We start from the raw sequence: 20,851 nt of genomic DNA on the forward strand, positions 1-20,851 counted from the left end.
TCCCCTCCCTCACCCTTCCCATTCCTCCACCCCTCCACTTTTCCACCCTCCCTCATCCTTCCTTTCCCTCCTCCACTCCACCCTTCCACCCTCCCTCACCCTTCCCAACATGCATCCACTCCACCCTTCCATCCTCCCTCACCCTTCCCTTTCCTCCTCCCCAACATCCTTCCACCCTCCCTCACCCTACATATCATGCATCCCCTCCACCCTTCCATCATCCCTCACCCTTCCCAACATGCATCCCCTCCACCCTTCCACCCTCCCTCACCCTTCCCAACATGCATCCACTCCACCCTTCCATCCTCCCTCACCCTTCCCTTCCCTCCTCCCCTCCATCCTTCCACCCTCCCTCACCCTGCCCATCATGCATTCCCTCCAACCTTCCATCCTCCCTCACCCTTCCCAGCATGCATCCCCTCCACCCTTCCATCCTCCCTCACCCTTCCCAACATGCATCCCCTCCACCCTTCCATCCTCCCTCACCCTTCCGAAAATGCATCCCCTCCACCCTTCCACCCTCCCTCACCCTTCCCAACATGCATCCCCTCCACCATTCCACCCTCCCTCACCCTTCCCAAAATGCATCCCCTCCACCCTTCCATCCTCCGTCACCCTTCCCAACATGCATCCCCTCCACCCTTCCATCCTCTCTCACCCTTCCCAACATGCATCCCCTCCACCCTTCCACCCACCCTCACCCTTCCCAACATCCATCCCCTCCACCCTTCCACCCTCCCTCACCCTTCCCAACATGCATCCCATCCACCGTTCCATCCTCCCTCACCCTTCCCTTCCCTCCTCCCCTCCATCCTTCCACCCTCCCTCACCCTGCCCATCATGCATGCCCTCCACCCTTCCACCCTCCCTCACACTTCCCAACATGCATCCCCTCCACCCTTCCATCCTCCCTCACCCTTCCCTTCCCTCCTGCCCTCCATCCTTCCACCCTCCCTCACCCTGCCCATCATGCATCCCCTCCACCCTTCCATCCTCCCTCACCCTTCCCAACATGCATCCCCTCCACCCTTCCATCCCCCCTCACCCTTCCCAACATGCTTCCCATCCACCCTTCCACCCTCTCTCACCCTTCCCAACATGCATCCCCTCCACCCTTCCACCCTCCCTCACCCTTCCCAACATGCATCCCCTCCACCCTTCCATCCTCCCTCACCCTTCCCAACATGCATCCCCTCCACCCTTCCATCCTCCCTCACCCTTCCCAACATGCATCCCCTCCACCCTTCCATCCTCCCTCACCCTTCCCAACATGCATCCCCTCCACCCTTCCACCCTCCCTCACCATTCCCAACATGCATCCCCTCCACCATACCACCCTCCCTCACCCTTCCCAACATGCATCCCCTCCACCCTTCCACCCACCCTCACCCTTCCCAACATGCATCCCCTCCACCCTTCCACCCTCCCTCACCCTTCCCAACATGTATCCCCTCGACCCTTCCAACCTCCCTCACGCTTCCCTTCCCTCCTCCCCTCCATCCTTCCACCCTCCCCTCACCCTGCCCATCATGCATGCCCTCCACCCTTCCACCCTCCCTCACCCTTCCCAACATGCATCCCCTCCACCCTTCCATCCTCTCTCACCCTTCCCAACATGCATCCCCTCCACCCTTCCACCCACCCTCACCCTTCCCAACATCCATCCCCTCCACCCTTCCACCCTCCCTCACCCTTCCCAACATGCATCCCATCCACCCTTCCATCCTCCCTCACCCTTCACTTCCCTCCTCCCCTCCATCCTTCCACCCTCCCTCACCCTGCCCATCATGCATGCCCTCCACCCTTCCACCCTCCCTCACACTTCCCAACATGCATCCCCTCCACCCTTCCATCCTCCCTCACCCTTCCCTTCCCTCCTGCCCTCCATCCTTCCACCCTCCCTCACCCTGCCCATCATGCGTCCCCTCCACCCTTCCATCCTCCCTCACCCTTCCCAACATGCATCCCCTCCACCCTTCCATCCCCCCTCACCCTTCCCAACATGCATCCCCTCCACCCTTCCACCCTCTCTCACCCTTCCCAACATGCATCCCCTCGACCCTTCCACCCTCCCTCACCCTTCCCAACATGCATCCCCTCCACCCTTCCATCCTCCCTCACCCTTCCCAACATGCATCCCCTCCACCCTTCCATCCTCCCTCACCCTTCCCAACATGCATCCCTCCACCCTTCCATCCTCCCTCACCCTTCCCAACATGCATCCCCTCCACCCTTCCACCCTCCCTCACCATTCCCAACATGCATCCCCTCCACCATACACCCTCCCTCACCCTTCCCAACATGCATCCCCTCCACCCTTCCACCCACCCTCACCCTTCCCAACATGCATCCCCTCCACCCTTCCACCCTCCCTCACCCTTCCCAACATGTATCCCCTCCACCCTTCCAACCTCCCTCACGCTTCCCTTCCCTCCTCCCCTCCATCCTTCCACCCTCCCTCACCCTGCCCATCATGCATGCCCTCCACCCTTCCACCCTCCCTCACCCTTCCCAACATGCATCCCCTCCACCCTTCCATCCACCCTCACCCTTCCCTTCCTCCTCCCCTCCATCCTTCCACCCTCCCTCACCCTGCCCATCATGCATGCCCTCCACCATTACATCCTCCCTCACCCTTCCCAACATGCATCCCCTCCACCCTTCCATTATCCCTCACCCTTCCCTTCCCTCCTTCCCTCCATCCTTCCACCCTCCCCCACCCTGCCCATCATGATGCCCTCCACCCTTCCACCCTCCCTCACCCTTCCCAACATGCATCCCCTCCACCCTTCCATCCACCCTCACCCTTCCCTTCCCTCCTCCCCTCCATCCTTCCACCCTCCCTCACCCTGCCCATCATGCATCCCCTCCACCCTTCCATCCGCCCTCACCCTTCCCAACATGCATCCCCTCCACCCTTCCATCCTCCCTCACCCTTCCCAACATGCATCCCCTCCACCCTTCCACCCTCCCTCACCCTTCCCAACATGCATCCCCTCCACCCTTCCACCCTCCCTCACCCTTCCCAACATGCATCCCCTCCACCCTTCCACCCTCCCTCACCCTTCCCAACATGCATCCCCTCCACCCATCCATCCTCCCTCACCCTTCCCAACATGCATCCCCTCCACCCTTCCAACCTCCCTCACCCTTCCCTTCCCTCCTCCCCTCCATCCTTCCACCCTCCCTCACCCTGCCCATCATGCATGCCCTCCACCCTTCCACCCTCCCTCACCCTTCCCAACATGCATCCCCTCCACCCTTCCACCCTCCCTCACCCTTCCCAACATGCATCCCCTCCACCCTTCCACCTCCCTCACCCTTCCCAACATGCATCCCCTCCACCCTTCCACCCTCCCTCACCCTTCCCAACATGCATCCCCTCCACCCTTCCATCCTCCCTCACCCTTCCCAACATGCATCCCCTCCACCCTTCCATCCTCCCTCACCCTTCCCAACATGCATCCCCTCCACCCTTCCACCCTCCCTCACCCTTCCCAACATGCATCCCATCCACCCTTCCACCCACCCTCACCCTTCCCAACATGCATCCCCTCCACCCTTCCACCCTCCCTCACTCTTCCCAACATGCATCCCCTCCACCCTTCCACCCACCCTCACCCTACCCAACATGCATCCCATCCACCCTTCCACCCTCCCTCACCCTTCCCAACATGCATCCCCTCCACCCTTCCACCCTCCCTCACCCTTCCCATCATGCATCCCCTCCACCCTTCCATCCTCCCTCACCCGTCCCTTCCCTCCTCCCCTCCATCCTTCCACCCTCCCTCACCCTGCCCATCATGCATGCCCTCCACCATTCCACCCTCCCTCACCCTTCCCAACATGCATCCCCTCCACACTTCCATCCTCCCTCACCCTTCCCAACATGCATCCCCTCCACCCATCCATCCTCCCTCACCCTTCCCAACATGCATCCCCTCCACCCTTCCAACCTCCCTCACCCTTCCCTTCCCTCCTCCCCTCCATCCTTCCACCCTCCCTCACCCTGCCCATCATGCATGCCCTCCACCCTTCCACCCTCCCTCACCCTTCCCAACATGCATCCCCTCCACCCTTCCACCCTCCCTCACCCTTCCCAACATGCATCCCCTCCACCATTCCACCCTCCCTCACCCTTCCCAACATGCATCCCCTCCACCCTTCCATCCTCCCTCACCCTTCCCAACATGCATCCCCTCCACCCTTCCATCCTCCCTCAAACTTCCCAACATGCATCCCCTCCACCCATCCATCCTCCCTCACCCTTCCCAACATGCATCCCCTCCACCCTTCCACCCACCCTCACCCTTCCCAACATGCATCCCCTCCACCCTTCCACCCTCCCTCACCCTTCCCATCATGCATCCCCTCCACCCTTCCAACCTCCCTCACCCTTCCCTTCCCTCCTCCCCTCCATCCTTCCACCCTCCCTCACCCTGCCCATCATGCATGCCCTCCACCCTTCCACCCCCCTCACCCTTCCCAACATGCATCCCCTCCACCCTTCCATCCACCCTCACCCTTCCCTTCCCTCCTCCCCTCCATCCTTCCACCCTCCCTCACCCTGCCCATCATGCATGCCCTCCACCATTACATCCTCCCTCACCCTTCCCAACATGCATCCCCTCCACCCTTCCATCCTCCCTCACCCTTCCCTTCCCTCCTCCCCTCCATCCTTCCACCCTCCCTCACCCTGCCCATCATGCATGCCCTCCACCCTTCCACCCTCCCTCACCCTTCCCAACATGCATCCTCTCCACCCTTCCATCCACCCTCACCCTTCCCTTCCCTGTTCCCTCCATCCTTCCACCCTCCCTCACCCTGCCCATCATGCATCCCCTCCACCCTTCCATCCGCCGTCACCCTTCCCAACATGCATCCCCTCCACCCTTCATTTCTCCCTCACACTTCCCAACATGCATCCCCTCCACCCTTCCATCCTCCCTCACCCTTCCCAACATGCATCCCCTCCACCCTTCCACCCTCCCTCACCCTTCCCAACATGCATCCCCTCCACCCTTCCACCCTCCCTCACCCTTGCCAACATGCATCCCCTCCACCCTTCCATCCTCCCTCACCCTTCCCAACATGCATCCCCTCCACCCTTCCATCCTCCCTCACCCTTCCCAACATGCATCCCTTCTACCCTTCCACCCTCTCTCACCCTTCCCAACATGCATCCCCTCCACCCTTCCACCCACCCTCACCCTTCCCAACATGCATCCCCTCCACCCTTCCACCCTCCCTCACCCTTCCCAACATGCATCCCCTCCACCCTTCCACCCACCCTCACCCTTCCCAACATGCATCCCATCCACACTTCCACCCTCCCTCACCCTTCCCCACACGCATCCCCTCCACCCTTCCATCCGCCCTCACCCTTCCCATCATGCATCCCCTCCACCCTTCCATCCTCCCTAACCCTTCCCTTCCCTCCTCCCCTCCATCCTTCCACCCTCCCTCACCCTGCCCATCATGCATCCCTTCCACCCTTCCATATTTCCTCACCCTTCCCAACATGCATCCCCTCCACCTTCCATCCTCCCTCACCCTTCCCTTCCCCCCTCCCCTCCATCCTTCCACCCTCCCTCACCCTGCCCATCATGCATCCCCTCCACCCTTCCATCCTCCCTCACCCTTCCCTTCCCTCCTCCCCTCCATCCTTCCACCCTCCCTCACCCTCCTCATCATACATCCCCTCCACCCTGCCATCCTCCCTCACCCTTCCCTTCCCTCCTCCCCTCCACCATTCCACCCTCCCTCACCCTTCCTTTCCCTCCTCCCCTCCTTCCTTCCACCCTCCCTCACCCTGCCCATCATGCACCCCCTCCACCCTTCCATCCTCCCTCACCCTTCCCAACATGCATCCCCTCCACCCTTCCATCCGCCCTCACCCTTCCCAACATGCATCCCCTCCACCCTTCCATCCTCCCTCACCCTTCCCAACATGCATCCACTCCACCCTTCCATCCTCCCTCACCCTTCCCAACATGCATCCCCTCCACCCTTCCATCCGCCCTCACCCTTCCCAACATGCATCCCCTCCACCCTTCCATCCTCCCTCACCCTTCCCAACATGCATCCCCTCCACCCTTCCATCCTCCCTCACCCTTCCCAACATGCATCCCCTCCACCCATCCATCCTCCCTCACCCTTCCCAACATGCATCCCCTCCACCCTTCCACCCACCCTCACCCTTCCCAACATGCATCCCCTCCACCCTTCCACCCTCCCTCACCCTTAACAACATGCATCCCCTCCACCCTTCCACCCTCCCTCACCCTTCCCAACATGCATCCCCTTCACCCTTCCATCCTCCCTCACCCTTCCCAACATGCATCCCCTCCACCCTTCCATCCTCCCTCACCCTTCCCAACATGCATCCCCTCCACCCTTCCATCCTCCCTCAGCCTTCCCTTCCCTCCTCCCCTCCATCCTTCCACCCTCCCTCACCCTGCCCATCATGCATCCCCTCCACCCTTCCATCCTCCCTCACCCTTCCCAACATGCATCCCCTCCACCCTTCCATCCTCCCTCACCCTTCCATTCCCTCCTCCCCTCCATCCTTCCACCCTCCCTCACCCTGCCCATCATGCATCCCCTCCACCCTTCCACCCTCCCTCACCCTTCCCTTCCCCCCTCCCCTCCATCCTTCCACCCTCCCTCACCCTGCCCATCATGCATCCCCTCCACCCTTCCATCCTCCCTCACCCTTCCCTTCCCTCCTCCCCTCCATCCTTCCACCCTCCCTCACCCTCCTCATCATACATCCCCTCCACCCTGCCATCCTCCCTCACCCTTCCCTTCCCTCCTCCCCTCCACCATTCCACCCTCCCTCATCCTTCCTTTCCCTCCTCCCCTCCTTCCTTCCACCCTCCCTCACCCTGCCCATCATGCATTCCCTCCACCCTTCCATCCTCCCTCACCCTTCCCAACATGCATCCCCTCCACCCTTCCATCCTCCCTCACCCTTCCCAACATGCATCTCCTCCACCAGTCCACCCTCCCTCACCCTTCCCAAGATGCATCCCCTCCACCCTTCCACCCTCCCTCACCCTTCCCAACATGCATCCCCTCCACCCTTCCACCCTCCCTCACCCTTCCCAACATTCATCCCCTCCACCCTTCCACCCACCCTCACCCTTCCCAACAGGCATCCCCTCCACTTTTCCACCCTCCCTCATCCTTCCCTTCCCTCCACCCTTCCACCCTCCCTCACCCTTCCCATCATGCATCCCCTCCACCCTTCCATCCTCCCTCACCCTTCCCTTCCCTCCTCCCCTCCATCCTTCCACCCTCCCTCACCCTTGCCATCATGCATCCCCTCCACCCTTCCATCCTCCCTCACCCTGCCCATCATGCATGCCCTCCACCATTACATCCTCCCTCACCCTTCCCAACATGCATCCCCTCCACCCTTCCATTATCCCTCACCCTTCCCTTCCCTCCTTCCCTCCATCCTTCCACCCTCCCCCACCCTGCCCATCATGATGCCCTCCACCCTTCCACCCTCCCTCACCCTTCCCAACATGCATCCCCTCCACCCTTCCATCCACCCTCACCCTTCCCTTCCCTCCTCCCCTCCATCCTTCCACCCTCCCTCACCCTGCCCATCATGCATCCCCTCCACCCTTCCATCCGCCCTCACCCTTCCCAACATGCATCCCCTCCACCCTTCCATCCTCCCTCACCCTTCCCAACATGCATCCCCTCCACCCTTCCACCCTCCCTCACCCTTCCCAACATGCATCCCCTCCACCCTTCCACCCTCCCTCACCCTTCCCAACATGCATCCCCTCCACCCTTCCACCCTCCCTCACCCTTCCCAACATGCATCCCCTCCACCCATCCATCCTCCCTCACCCTTCCCAACATGCATCCCCTCCACCCTTCCAACCTCCCTACCCTTCCCTTCCCTCCTCCCCTCCATCCTTCCACCCTCCCTCACCCTGCCCATCATGCATGCCCTCCACCCTTCCACCCTCCCTCACCCTTCCCAACATGCATCCCCTCCACCCTTCCACCCTCCCTCACCCTTCCCAACATGCATCCCCTCCACCCTTCCACCCTCCCTCACCCTTCCCAACATGCATCCCCTCCACCCTTCCACCCTCCCTCACCCTTCCCAACATGCATCCCCTCCACCCTTCCATCCTCCCTCACCCTTCCCAACATGCATCCCCTCCACCCTTCCATCCTCCCTCACCCTTCCCAACATGCATCCCCTCCACCCTTCCACCCTCCCTCACCCTTCCCAACATGCATCCCATCCACCCTTCCACCACCCTCACCCTTCCCAACATGCATCCCCTCCACCCTTCCACCCTCCCTCACTCTTCCCAACATGCATCCCCTCCACCCTTCCACCCACCCTCACCCTACCCAACATGCATCCCATCCACCCTTCCACCCTCCCTCACCCTTCCCAACATGCATCCCCTCCACCCTTCCACCCTCCCTCACCCTTCCCATCATGCATCCCCTCCACCTTTCCATCCTCCCTCACCCGTCCCTTCCCTCCTCCCCTCCATCCTTCCACCCTCCCTCACCCTGCCCATCATGCATGCCCTCCACCATTCCACCCTCCCTCACCCTTCCCAACATGCATCCCCTCCACACTTCCATCCTCCCTCACCCTTCCCAACATGCATCCCCTCCACCCATCCATCCTCCCTCACCCTTCCCAACATGCATCCCCTCCACCCTTCCAACCTCCCTCACCCTTCCCTTCCCTCCTCCCCTCCATCCTTCCACCCTCCCTCACCCTGCCCATCATGCATGCCCTCCACCCTTCCACCCTCCCTCACCCTTCCCAACATGCATCCCCTCCACCCTTCCACCCTCCCTCACCCTTCCCAACATGCATCCCCTCCACCATTCCACCCTCCCTCACCCTTCCCAACATGCATCCCCTCCACCCTTCCATCCTCCCTCACCCTTCCCAACATGCATCCCCTCCACCCTTCCATCCTCCCTCAAACTTCCCAACATGCATCCCCTCCACCCATCCATCCTCCCTCACCCTTCCCAACATGCATCCCCTCCACCCTTCCACCCACCCTCACCCTTCCCAACATGCATCCCCTCCACCCTTCCACCCTCCCTCACCCTTCCCATCATGCATCCCCTCCACCCTTCCAACCTCCCTCACCCTTCCCTTCCCTCCTCCCCTCCATCCTTCCACCCTCCCTCACCCTGCCCATCATGCATGCCCTCCACCCTTCCACCCCCCTCACCCTTCCCAACATGCATCCCCTCCACCCTTCCATCCACCCTCACCCTTCCCTTCCCTCCTCCCCTCCATCCTTCCACCCTCCCTCACCCTGCCCATCATGCATGCCCTCCACCATTACATCCTCCCTCACCCTTCCCAACATGCATCCCCTCCACCCTTCCATCCTCCCTCACCCTTCCCTTCCCTCCTCCCCTCCATCCTTCCACCCTCCCTCACCCTGCCCATCATGCATGCCCTCCACCCTTCCACCCTCCCTCACCCTTCCCAACATGCATCCTCTCCACCCTTCCATCCACCCTCACCCTTCCCTTCCCTGTTCCCTCCATCCTTCCACCCTCCCTCACCCTGCCCATCATGCATCCCCTCCACCCTTCCATCCGCCGTCACCCTTCCCAACATGCATCCCCTCCACCCTTCATTTCTCCCTCACACTTCCCAACATGCATCCCCTCCACCCTTCCATCCTCCCTCACCCTTCCCAACATGCATCCCCTCCACCCTTCCACCCTCCCTCACCCTTCCCAACATGCATCCCCTCCACCCTTCCACCCTCCCTCACCCTTGCCAACATGCATCCCCTCCACCCTTCCATCCTCCCTCACCCTTCCCAACATGCATCCCCTCCACCCTTCCATCCTCCCTCACCCTTCCCAACATGCATCCCTTCTACCCTTCCACCCTCTCTCACCCTTCCCAACATGCATCCCCTCCACCCTTCCACCCACCCTCACCCTTCCCAACATGCATCCCCTCCACCCTTCCACCCTCCCTCACCCTTCCCAACATGCATCCCCTCCACCCTTCCACCCACCCTCACCCTTCCCAACATGCATCCCATCCACACTTCCACCCTCCCTCACCCTTCCCCACACGCATCCCCTCCACCCTTCCATCCGCCCTCACCCTTCCCATCATGCATCCCCTCCACCCTTCCATCCTCCCTAACCCTTCCCTTCCCTCCTCCCCTCCATCCTTCCACCCTCCCTCACCCTGCCCATCATGCATCCCTTCCACCCTTCCATATTTCCTCACCCTTCCCAACATGCATCCCCTCCACCCTTCCATCCTCCCTCACCCTTCCCTTCCCCCTCCCCTCCATCCTTCCACCCTCCCTCACCCTGCCCATCATGCATCCCCTCCACCCTTCCATCCTCCCTCACCCTTCCCTTCCCTCCTCCCCTCCATCCTTCCACCCTCCCTCACCCTCCTCATCATACATCCCCTCCACCCTGCCATCCTCCCTCACCCTTCCCTTCCCTCCTCCCCTCCACCATTCCACCCTCCCTCACCCTTCCTTTCCCTCCTCCCCTCCTTCCTTCCACCCTCCCTCACCCTGCCCATCATGCACCCCCTCCACCCTTCCATCCTCCCTCACCCTTCCCAACATGCATCCCCTCCACCCTTCCATCCGCCCTCACCCTTCCCAACATGCATCCCCTCCACCCTTCCATCCTCCCTCACCCTTCCCAACATGCATCCACTCCACCCTTCCATCCTCCCTCACCCTTCCCAACATGCATCCCCTCCACCCTTCCATCCGCCCTCACCCTTCCCAACATGCATCCCCTCCACCCTTCCATCCTCCCTCACCCTTCCCAACATGCATCCCCTCCACCCTTCCATCCTCCCTCACCCTTCCCAACATGCATCCCCTCCACCCATCCATCCTCCCTCACCCTTCCCAACATGCATCCCCTCCACCCTTCCACCCACCCTCACCCTTCCCAACATGCATCCCCTCCACCCTTCCACCCTCCCTCACCCTTAACAACATGCATCCCCTCCACCCTTCCACCCTCCCTCACCCTTCCCAACATGCATCCCCTTCACCCTTCCATCCTCCCTCACCCTTCCCAACATGCATCCCCTCCACCCTTCCATCCTCCCTCACCCTTCCCAACATGCATCCCCTCCACCCTTCCATCCTCCCTCAGCCTTCCCTTCCCTCCTCCCCTCCATCCTTCCACCCTCCCTCACCCTGCCCATCATGCATCCCCTCCACCCTTCCATCCTCCCTCACCCTTCCCAACATGCATCCCCTCCACCCTTCCATCCTCCCTCACCCTTCCATTCCCTCCTCCCCTCCATCCTTCCACCCTCCCTCACCCTGCCCATCATGCATCCCCTCCACCCTTCCACCCTCCCTCACCCTTCCCTTCCCCCCTCCCCTCCATCCTTCCACCCTCCCTCACCCTGCCCATCATGCATCCCCTCCACCCTTCCATCCTCCCTCACCCTTCCCTTCCCTCCTCCCCTCCATCCTTCCACCCTCCCTCACCCTCCTCATCATACATCCCCTCCACCCTGCCATCCTCCCTCACCCTTCCCTTCCCTCCTCCCCTCCACCATTCCACCCTCCCTCATCCTTCCTTTCCCTCCTCCCCTCCTTCCTTCCACCCTCCCTCACCCTGCCCATCATGCATTCCCTCCACCCTTCCATCCTCCCTCACCCTTCCCAACATGCATCCCCTCCACCCTTCCATCCTCCCTCACCCTTCCCAACATGCATCTCCTCCACCAGTCCACCCTCCCTCACCCTTCCCAAGATGCATCCCCTCCACCCTTCCACCCTCCCTCACCCTTCCCAACATGCATCCCCTCCACCCTTCCACCCTCCCTCACCCTTCCCAACATTCATCCCCTCCACCCTTCCACCCACCCTCACCCTTCCCAACAGGCATCCCCTCCACTTTTCCACCCTCCCTCATCCTTCCCTTCCCTCCACCCTTCCACCCTCCCTCACCCTTCCCATCATGCATCCCCTCCACCCTTCCATCCTCCCTCACCCTTCCCTTCCCTCCTCCCCTCCATCCTTCCACCCTCCCTCACCCTTGCCATCATGCATCCCCTCCACCCTTCCATCCTCCCTCACCCTTCCCTTCTCTCCTCCCCTCCATCCTTCCGCCCTCACTCACCCTTCCCATCAAGCATCCCCTGCACCCTTCCATCCTCCCTCACCCTTTCCTTCTCTCCTCCCCTCCAACTTTCCACCCTCCACTTACCCTTCCCATGGCGCATCCCCTCTACCATTCCATCCTACCTCACCCTTCCCTTCCCTCCTTCCCTCCATGCTTCCCCCCCACCCCTCAAATCCTTCCTCCCCTCCACCCTTTCACCCTCCCTCACCCTTCCCTTCCCCCCTCCCCTCCACCCTTCCACCCTCCCTCATTTTTCCCATCTCTCCTTCCCTCCACACTTGTCTCCTCCCTCACCCTTCCCTTCCTTCCTCCCCTCCATTCTTCCACCCTCCCTCACCCTTCCCTTCAAGCATCCTCTCCACCCTTCCATCCTCCCTCACCCTTCCCTTTTCTCCTCCCCTCCACCTTTAAACACTTTCTCACACATTCCTTCCCTACTCACCTCCACCCTTTCACCCTCCCCTCACCCTTCCCATCCCTCCTCCCATCAACCCTTCAACCCTCCCTCCCCTTTCCCTTCCCCCCTCCCATCCACCCTTCCATCCTCCTTCACCTTTCCCATCCCTTCTCCCCTCCACCCTTGGACACTTCCCTCACCCTTCCCAAGGCGCATCTTCTCCACCCTTCCACCCTCCCTCACCCTTCCCATTCCTCCTCCCTGCCACCCTTCCACTATCCCCTCACCATTCACAAGGGGCATCCACTCCACCCCCCTGCCTCCCATCAACCTTTCCACCCTCCCTCATCCATCCCATTACATCTCCCCTCCACCTTTCCTCCCTCCCCTCAACCTTCCCTTCCCTCCTCTCCTCTACCCTTCCACCCTCCCCTCACCCTCTCAAAGGGCATCCCCTCCACCCTTTTACCCTCCCTCACCCTTCCCTTCCTTCCTCCCCTCCACCCTTCCCCCCTTTCTCACCCTTTCCATTCCTTCTCCCCTTAACACTTCCACCTTCCCTCACCCTTCTCATCAGGCATCTCCTTCACTCTTTCACCCTCCCTCAACCTTCCCATGGTGCATCCCCTTCACCCTTCCACCCTCTCCTCACCTTCCCATTCCTTCTCCCTTCCACCCTTCCACCCTCTCTCACCCTTCCCATGGTGCATCCCCTCCATCCTTCCACCCTCTCTTCCTCCTTCTTTTAACATCTTCCTCCATTCTTCCTCTTTTCTCTGTCTTGTTCTGTCCTCTGTTCCTTTCTCTCTTTCTTTTCGTGTTCTCTTCATGTCTCTCCCTTTCCTCTCTGTCTCCCTTTCCCCTTTTTTTTCCTCCCTCTCGGGTCCTTCCTCCTATTTCTACTTTTCTTCATCCTCCATTCTTTCCTTGCTTCCCTCTAACTATTACTCCTCTCTTCTTCTTCCCTCCTTCTTTTTTTCCTTTCCTTCTGTATTCCCTTCCCACCTTTCTTGTTTCAGTACTTCCGTACTTCCTTTTTTCTATCCTTCCTTCCTTTCTCCTGTTTCCTTTCTTTCACTCCCATTCTTTTTTTCCATTTTCTCTCTTTTGTCTCTCCCTTTTTTCTCTCTCTCCTCTCCTTACCTGCATCACATATGCTCATTACTTTGTACTTCCTCTTGTGTCCTTCAACTTTCCCTCATATGTGTCTCCCAGTACTCTCTTTATATTTCATTTATGCTCTTTTTGGAATCTGGTTCATGTTAGCTCTGCAGTATGGAACAGCCACAGTGCACTGTGCTTTTATCCTCATTTCATGATCCGAGCAGGAACATGGAAGTATTGCACTCAAAGTAGAGGAGATCATTATTGCTAACAAGTCTTGGATCAGAGGAGGTGGATTGGATGCACAGAGTGCGCTAAAGGTGGGGAAAGTAGGAGACCTTGATGCAGAGACAGATTGGCCAGTCAATGTGAGGTTCTTTTTCTCTTTGTTTCAGCACTCCAGAAAAGGAGTTTGAGGTGGGTGAGAGATGGATTCCAGGTTCACATGTAAATTACTTCAAGTACAAGCTTTGTGAGTTTGGTCACAGAAAGTAACATTTCTGGTACTCAGTTTTTACTTCTTGAAGATGAAACAATCTTGTGGCACCTACTCCAGAGTTCAGACCAATTTAGAAATATATGTAGAACACTGGTGTTTTTCACATAATATGCAGCAAATTATTATATTTTCAATAAAATACGAAGGTTATCAGCTGAGACTAGGAAGAGTGAAAGAGAAATGAAGGTCAACCTGAAGACATGGAAGCCATCTGCTTATTGGTCATAAGATTCACATGAAAGATTCAAGATGGTCAAATGGTTTTCTTGTGCCACATTTAATCACTTCAGTGCAGACATGGATTAGACCAGGGAGTCTCCACTCTGACTGTACGTCGGAATCTCAGTCTCAGTGCCCCCCACACCCCAATTCTGATTGCAGTCATCTGGGAAGAGGGTCCAGGAGACTTTAGAAGATACCCAGTTGTGTTAGTCAAGTTCCTGCCACTCTAACCAATACCTGGATAGACACATTTATAATTACAGTTTCAGAGGTCTCAGTCCATGATGGAGTGGCCCCATTGTCTTTGGACCTGCCCTGAGGATGCATATCATGGCCAGCTGAGCATGCTCGAGAGTAGCTGCTCCTGTCAGGGCTGCGAGTCAGTGAGAGAGAAGAGGAAGGGGCTGGGCTCCCACTCTCCCCTTCAAGGGTACACCCCAGTGACCAGAAGACCTCCTAGCAGACCTGCCTCTTTTCACTGCCTCCCAACTGTGCCAAGCTGGGGATCCCGCCTGTCACCATGGGCCTCTGGGGGACAGTTAAACTCAAACTAGAGCATGGGAAGAGCTGGGTTTAAGTTAGGATTGGGGTCTTCCCAGGGAAATTCAGAAGAAAATTCAGGCATGAAGGGAAGGGCTAATTATGGAGAGTAGAATCTAAGATAAGGAAAAACTTGAGGGCTTTTGTGATAGACAATGAAAAAGTGGTAAGTCAAGGGCCAGAAGCTTCCAGAACAGAAGTGGGAGGCCTCTGTGAGAGCTCACTTCCACTGAACAAAAAGCAACACAAACAATTAAGTCATTTAGGGCCACAGGGGAATTATCTTTGCTCCAAGGACTCTTTTTTTCCATGTCCAGGTAGAGGTTAGTATCTGAATCCTATTGACTTAAAGTGGTTTTGTTCTAAAAGGATCACAGTGCTGACAGTTCAGATAAAGAGAACAGGATCTACTTGAACCAATTTACGTAGGAAAGCAAGCATTATGGAGTTTTAAGTGGGTTGCAGAATTGATGAGAGGGCAGAAGTTAGACTGGATTTCCAGGAATGGATACTTGCTGGGACTCCACTATGGAACTAGGCTTAGCAATTTTCACGCCCACCCTTGTCCTTGCCCTGCTCCTGTGTCCAGTCGGCATTCAAAGAGCAAAGAGAACCATGAAATAAGAGAAGGCCTCATAGATATTCAGCAGTGTCACCTGAAGTCACCACTCACGGTGCTGCTTAGGTGAGGTAGAAAAGTGCTAAACCCAGTGGGAAAGTGTTTTACTGTACAAGATGTCCACAAAGTCCTTGAAGGTGGAATAAACACATTGTTTAAGAGTTGTTGCCTGCTTTGTAAAATAACACACCCAATATGATATTCTTTATCATTCTCATACCTTTTGGGATGGAGTACTCTAAATTTAATGGTTCAGTTGTTAATCTTAAAAAATATAACAGTCATACTTTTTCCCTGTTTTTATGATTTTTTTCCAGGTTGCCAATTAGACTCATTAATTTAAGAGTATCTTGCTGAACCCTTGTGGGACACATTATTTAAAATTATAAATCATATACTATTTAAACATAAGTTGATTCTGTATTTCTCAACGTTGTAACCATTTTGTAGTCAAAACAGGTATGCCATCTTTCCTTTCCTTATAAAGTTATTTTTCAGAGAAAGAGAAAGAATGAGTTTAAAAACAGATCTAGAGGAAATGCGAAGAATAGATGATTCATGGTAAAGCATTATTCTAGCCAGATGGGAAAAAAGCAGGGTTTCAAAGAGCCACCTGTTCAGTTAAGTGGAGTCGCCTGTTTAGGTTTTAAATTTCACTATCTTATTTTCTTTGTAATTGTTTTTTTTTTTGTGTGTGTGCGCCTCTTTTATATTTTCTTTAGTGCCTTTTCTTTGTTCTCTTTTCTCTTTGCATCCCTCAAGGCTCACAGGAAGCATCAACATTACTAAAAGCAACAGTCCATGTGGGGCCAGAGAGTCTAGATTTCAGCCTAGGCTCTCAAGTAAACTGACTGGGCCTTACATTTGCCCTTGTAACACACATATAACTGTGTTAAGTGGAGCGAGGATCAAGGGTCTTCTCCATGCACTACCCAAATTTCCCCAGCACAATTTTTCAAAGAGACTATCATTTCCCTCTGGCCCTATGTGGTCTGTTGTTATGAAATAGGACAGCATGTGCATGCTTGACTCTGTTTACAGGTTCTCTATCCTTTCTTTGGTTTATTTCTCTGTATGCATATATAGATATGTATATGTGTGTGTGTGTGTGTGTGTGTGTGTGTGTGTGTGTGTGTGTATATATATATATATATATACACACACACACATACTGGGCATATATATATTATGTATATATTATGTATATGTGTATATATACACACTTATATAATTTGTTCTTTTTAGATATAAATGACAGTAGAGTGTATTTTGGCATATTATACATACATGGAGTAAAACTTATTCTAATTAGGATTCCTGTGGTTGTACATGATATAGAGTTGCACTGATCATGCATTCATACACAAACATAGGAAACTTCTGTCTGATTCATTCTACTATCTTTCTATTCCCACCACCTTCCTTTCCTTTGTCTAATCCAATAAACTTCTATTCTTCCCTCCCCCTCCCTTATTATGTGTTACCATCCACATATCAGAGAGAACATCAGGCCTTTGGGTTTGGGGGATTGGCTTATTGCACTTAGTATGACAGTCTCCAGTTCCATTCTTTTACCGGCAAATAATGCCATTATTACATTCTTCTTTATGACTGAGTCTCTGTTTGCTCTTAAACCACGCTGAATCAATTACTATTTACACTAAGGTTCTTTTTGTTATTGTTCTAATGTTATACATGACAGTAAAATGCATTTTGACACATCAACATCAATGGAGTACAACTTCTCATTCTTCCGGTTGTACACAATGTAGAATCTCACTGGTCACATAATCATATGTGGACATAGGATAATAATGTCCAGTTCATTCTACTGTCCTTCCTATTCCCATATTCCCTTCTTTCCCATCACTCCCCTCTCTCTAAACCTAAGTACCTCTACTCGTCCCTAGCTCCTACCCCCTTACTGTGAATTAGCACCCACATATCAGAGAAAACATTTGGCCTTTGGTTTTCTGGGATTGGCTTATTTCACTTAGCTTGATATTCTCCAGCTCCATCCATTTACCGCAAATGTCATCATTTCATTCTTCTTTAAGACTTAGTAATATTCCATTAGTGTGTATATACCATATTTTCTTTACCCATTCATCTGTTGAAGGACATCTAGGTTGGTTCCATAGTTTGGCAGTTTTTAATTGAGCTGCTATACACATTGATAGGGCTGCATCTCTGTAGTATGCTGATTTTAAGTCCTTTGGGTATAAACCAAAGAGTGGGATAGCTGGGTCAAAGTTGGTTCCATTCCAAATTATCTGAGGATCTCCAAACTGCTTTCCATAGTGTACCGATTTGCAGTCCCACCAGCAATGTAACAGTGTGCCTTTTCCTCTACATCCTTGCCAACATTTATTTTTTCCTTGTATCTTTGATAATCGCTATTCTGACTAAAGTGAGATGAAATCTTAGGATACTTCTGATTTGTATTTCTCTAATTGCTAGAGATGTTCAACATTTTTTCATGTATTTGTTGATCAATTGTATTTCTTCTATGAATTATCTTTTCAGTTGCTTAACCCATATATTAATTGGGTTATTTTTTTCAGTGTTAAGTTTTTTGAGTTCTTCATATATCCTGGAGATTGATGCTCTATCTGAGCTGCATGTGGTAAAGATTTTCTCCCAATCTGTAGGCTTTCTCTCCACATTACTTATTGTTTCCTTTGCTGAGAAGCTTTTTAGTTTGGATCCATCCCATTTATTGATTCTTGAATGTACTTCTTGCACTTTAGGAGTCTTATTAAGGAAGTCAGTTCCTAAGCCAAAAAGGTGAGGGCCTCCTTTATCTTCTTTTAGACACAGGGTCTCTGTTCTAATGCTTAAATCTTTGATCCACTTTGAGTTTCATGAAGGGTGAGAGATAAGGATTTAATTTCATTTTGCTACATATGGATTTCCAGTTTTTCCAGCACCATTTGGTAAAGAGGCTGTCTTTTCTCCAATGAATGTTTTGGTGCCTTTGTCTAATATGAGATAACTGTATTTATGTGGGATTTTTTTCTATGTCTTCTGTACCATTGGTCTACAAGTCTGTTTTGGTGTCAATACCATGCTGTTTTTGTTACTATGGCTCTGTAGTACACTTCAAGTTCTGATGTTGTGATATCTCCTGCTTTACTTGCTAAGAATTGCTTTGGCGATTCTGGGTCTCATTTCTCCAAATGAATTTTATGATTGCTTTTTCTAGAATGTCATTGGGATTTTAACAGGAATTGCATTAAATCTGTATGATACTCTTGGTAGTATGGCCATTTTGACAATATTAATGCTGCCTATCCAAGACCATGGGAGATCTTTCCATCTTCTAAGGTATTCTTCAATTTCTTTCTTTATACACTAATGTTCTTTGTCTGTTTGTATAAGCATCCCCCCACCCTTTATTCTTCAAGATTTTCTTGCCTATACATGGCTTGTTGAATTTCCATATAAATTTTAGATGCAACTTGTTATGTTCCAGTGTGAGGGGGGATTTACTGTGGATTTATTGGAATTGTGTTGAATCTTTAGAACAATTTGGAGAGAAGTGATATTTTTAATCTAATATAAGCCACCAAGTAGATCTTCTTTATCTCTGGGATGTTTGAAGTTCTTAATAGAGAAGTCTTATACTTTTTTTCTGTTGGCTTTATCTCTAGGCATATGGTATATTTACAATTATATGATCAAACATTTTTCTTCTTGGTTATTTGCAGCAAACCCAAGGCCAACATCAGACTGAACACAGAAAAACTGAAAGCATTACCTCTAAAGTGAGGAACCAGACAACAATGCCCACTCTCATCACCCTATTCAACATAGTCCTTGAAACACAGACAGAACAATTAGGCAAGAGAAGGAAAATGAAGGGATACATATAGTAAAAGAAGAGGCCAAATTATCAGTCTGCTGATAACATGATCTTATATTTAGAAGACCCCAAAAAACTCCATCAGAAGACTTCTAGAGTTAAAAAAACAGATATAGTAAAGTGGCAGAATACAGATTAACATACATAAGTCAATCACTTTCCTATACACTCCATTAGTGATAATGAATCTGCTGAAATAGAAATTAGGGAAATTATCCCATTCACAATAAGCTCAAAAAATACAATAAATTGCTTGTAAATTAATCTAATGAAGGAGGTGAAGGACCTCTACAATGAAAACTATAGAATACTGAAGGCACTGAAGAAGACCATAGAAGATGGAAAGACCACTCGTATTATTGGATAAGCAGAATTAATATTGTCCAAATTGCTACACTACCCAAAGTGCTATACAGATTCAATGCAATTCCTGTTAAAATCCCAATGACTTTCTTCATGGAAATAGAAAAAAAACAGTCCTAAAATTTATTTGGAAAAATAAGAGACCCAGAATAACCAAAGCAATCCTAAAAAAAAGAAGAGCAATGCTGGAGGCATCTTAACAGCAGATCTCAAATTATATTACAGAGTTATAGAAAAAAAACAGCATGGCATTGACACTAAAATAGACCCAAAGACCAATGGAATAGAAGACACAGACACAAACCCACATACAAGCGGTCATTTTTTATTTTTCATTTTTGTATCAAGGATTGAACCCAAGGGTCTTTAACTACTAAGCAAATTCCCAGCCTTTTTATTTTTTATTTTGAGACAGGGTCTTGCTAGGTTGTTTACAGCTTCACTAAATTGCTGTGACTGGCTTTGAACTTGTGATCCTCCTGCCTCAACCTCCCAAGATGCTGGGATTATAGGCATGCACCACCATGCCTGGTTATACAGTTATCTCATACTACATAAAGGTGCCAAAAACGTGTTGGTTAAAAGGTAGCCTTTTTAAACCAATGGTGCTGGTATAACTGGATATTCCATGTGCAGAAAAATGAAAATTGACCCCTATTTCTCACACCACACAAAAGACAAATGAAGCTGATCACAGACTTAGGAATTAGACCAGAATATGTGCAATTGCTAGAAAAAATGTAGGCCCAACACTCCAACATACTGGCACAGGCATTGATTTCCTTAACAAGACTTCTAAAGTGTAATAAATAAAATCACAAATTAAAAAGTGGGATGGCATCAAATTAAAAAGCTTCTCCACAGCAAAGGAAACAATGAAGAATGTGAAGAGAGAGTCTACAAAATAAGAGAAGATCTTGCCAGCTATTCCCTGGATAGAGGATTAATATCCAGTAAGAAAAAAGAAATTTAAAATCTCAACACACACACACACACACACACACACACACATGCCCATGAAAAAAAAATAGCCCAATCAATAAATTGGCAAAAGAACTAAACAGACTCTTCTCAAAAGAAGAAATA

The sequence above is a fragment of the Callospermophilus lateralis genome, chromosome 5, assembly GCF_048772815.1.
Source record: "Callospermophilus lateralis isolate mCalLat2 chromosome 5, mCalLat2.hap1, whole genome shotgun sequence".
Classification (NCBI taxonomy): domain Eukaryota; kingdom Metazoa; phylum Chordata; class Mammalia; order Rodentia; family Sciuridae; genus Callospermophilus; species Callospermophilus lateralis.